General features: G+C 28.2%; 3 pseudogenes; all 3 read right to left on the minus strand.

Moving 5' to 3' along the window:
- Positions 1-578: 578 nt before the first annotated feature.
- On the minus strand, positions 579-696 carry LOC119665277 (annotated as a pseudogene).
- A 924-nt stretch (positions 697-1620) lies between these two features.
- Positions 1621-1739, minus strand: LOC119665278 (annotated as a pseudogene).
- A 943-nt stretch (positions 1740-2682) lies between these two features.
- On the minus strand, positions 2683-2800 carry LOC119665279 (annotated as a pseudogene).
- Between the last annotated feature and the right edge of the window lie 279 nt (positions 2801-3079).

A 3079-nucleotide genomic window follows, 5' to 3' on the forward strand; every position in this document is an offset into this window, starting at 1 on the left:
AGTACTATTGCCTGTAATATTAACTTCAATATTAACTTTAACTTTAATTTTATCTTTAAGGAAGAATAAAATTATTATATATACTTATATTTTTATTAAAAAATTTAACATATGAATGCTAGTGCTAGTGCTAGTGCTAGTGCTAGTGCTAGTGCTAATAAATAGGCGCAATCAATAGATTGTTGTTTTATTAAATTTTATTCAATAAAGACAAGGAATATAAGCAAAGCTTCTTAATTAGTAATTTTACTTGAAAAGTTTTCTATCATTTAAGGTTTTCATTCACGCTGGCACTCGTACTCACACTTGGACTCGCACTCGCATGCATGCCTATTGTACATTTTATATGGAACTGAACAAAACTTGTGCTTACGGTGCATTGCGTATACGACACGATTACAATTTCAAAATTAAAAATGATGCGAATATACGTATACAGCAGAAATTAGTTAAATAATTGCATTTTATATAAATAAATAATAGATATGTGATATAAAGAAAAATATTATTAGTAACAAAATAAAATAAAAAAAAATTAAAACCGCAAAAAAAAGGAAAAAAGTAAAAAAGTGTTGTGATGCCAACAACACGCGGTGTTCCCAAGCGGTCCCCATCTAAGTACTAACCGCGCCCGACGCTGCTTAATTTCGGTGATCGGACGAGAACCGATGTATTCAACGTGGTATGGTCGCTGGCGAAGAAAGTGTTTCAAAAAATCTACATCTACCAGTATTTTAATCTTATTCTTATTCTTATACGTACTACTTACTACGTACTATATATAATATGGAAAATGGAAAATAGAAAATAGAAAATAGAAAATACTCTAAAGCTATTTCCAAAGCTATTTTATTTTATTTTTCATTTCAATTTAAATAAAATAAAATAGAAAAGTTTCTTTTTTCTTCTTCTCTAGTGAAGTTAATATGAACAGAATAGAAAAATTAAACTAAAACTGTTATTGAACATATTCGTGTTTGTATTTTACATGCTTAATTATGTAGTACTATTGCCTGTAATATTAACTTCAATATTAACTTTAACTTTAATTTTATCTTTAAGGAAGAATAAAATTATTATATATACTTATATTTTTATTAAAAAATTTAACATATGAATGCTAGTGCTACTGCTAGTGCTAGTGCTAGTGCTGGTGCTAGTGCTAATAAATAGGCGCAATCAATAGATTGTTGTTTTATTAAATTTTATACAATGAAGACAAGGAATATAAGCAAAGCTTCTTAAATAGTAATTTTACTTGAAAAGTTTTCTAACATTTAAGGTTTTCATTTACGCTGGCACTCGTACTCACACTTGCACTCGCACTCACACTCGCATACATGCCTATTGTACATTTTATATGGAACTGAACAAAACTTGTGCTTACGGTGCATTGCGTATACGACACGATTACGATTTTCAAAATTCAAAATTCAAAATTCAAAATTAAAAATGATGCGAGTACACGTATACAGCAGAAATTAGTTAAATAATTGCGTTTTACATAAATAAATAATAGATAGGTGTATAAAAAAAAATATTATTATTTACAAAATAATATAAAAAAAATTAAAACCGGAAAAAAAAGGAAAAAAGTAAAAAAGTAAAAAAGTGTTGTGAAGCCAACAACACGCGGTGTTCCCAAGCGGTCCCCCATCTAAGTACTAACCGCGCCCGACGCTGCTTAATTTCAGTGAGCGGACGAAAACCGATGTATTCAACGTGGTATGGTCGTTGCAAAGAAAGTGTTTCATCAAAAAATCTACATCTACCAGTATTTTAATCTTATTCTTATTCTTATTCTTATTCTTATTCTTATTCTTATACGTACTACTTACTACGTACTATATATTATATGGAAAATGGAAAATGGAAAATAGAAAATACTCTAAAGCTATTTCCAAAGCTATTTTATTTTATTTTTCATTTCAATTTAAATAAAATAAAATAGAAAAGTTTCTTTTTTCTTCTTCTCTAGTGAAGTTAATATGAACAGAATAGAAAAATTAAACTAAAACTGTTATTGAACATATCCGTGTTTGTATTTTACATGCTTAATTATGTAGTACTATTGCCTGTAATATTAACTTCAATATTAACTTTAACTTTAATTTTATCTTTAAGGAAGAATAAAATTATTATATATACTTATATTTTTATTAAAAAATTTAACATATGAATGCTAGTGCTACTGCTAGTGCTAGTGCTAGTGCTGGTGCTAGTGCTAATAAATAGGCGCAATCAATAGATTGTTGTTTTATTAAATTTTATACAATGAAGACAAGGAATATAAGCAAAGCTTCTTAAATAGTAATTTTACTTGAAAAGTTTTCTAACATTTAAGGTTTTCATTTACGCTGGCACTCGTACTCACACTTGCACTCGCACTCACACTCGCATACATGCCTATTGTACATTTTATATGGAACTGAACAAAACTTGTGCTTACGGTGCATTGCGTATACGACACGATTACGATTTTCAAAATTCAAAATTCAAAATTCAAAATTAAAAATGATGCGAGTACACGTATACAGCAGAAATTAGTTAAATAATTGCGTTTTACATAAATAAATAATAGATAGGTGTATAAAAAAAAATATTATTATTTACAAAATAATATAAAAAAAATTAAAACCGGAAAAAAAAGGAAAAAAGTAAAAAAGTAAAAAAGTGTTGTGAAGCCAACAACACGCGGTGTTCCCAAGCGGTCCCCCATCTAAGTACTAACCGCGCCCGACGCTGCTTAATTTCAGTGACGGACGAAAAACGATGTATTCAACGTGGTATGGTCGTTGGCAAAGAAAGCGTTTCAAAAAATCTACATCTACCAGTATTTTAATCTTATTCTTATTCTTATTCTTATTCTTATTCTTATTCTTATACGTACTAGTTACTACGTACTATATATAATATGGAAAATGGAAAATGGAAAATAGAAAATACTCTAAAGCTATTTCCAAAGCTATTTTATTTTATTTTTCATTTCAATTTAAATAAAATAAAATAGAAAATTTTCTTTTTTCTTCTTCTCTAGTGAAGTTAATATGAACAGAATAGAAAAATTAAACTAAAACTG

This window comes from Teleopsis dalmanni, unplaced genomic scaffold, assembly GCF_002237135.1.
Source record: "Teleopsis dalmanni isolate 2A unplaced genomic scaffold, ASM223713v2 unscaffolded_contig_4293, whole genome shotgun sequence".
NCBI lineage: Eukaryota > Metazoa > Arthropoda > Insecta > Diptera > Diopsidae > Teleopsis > Teleopsis dalmanni.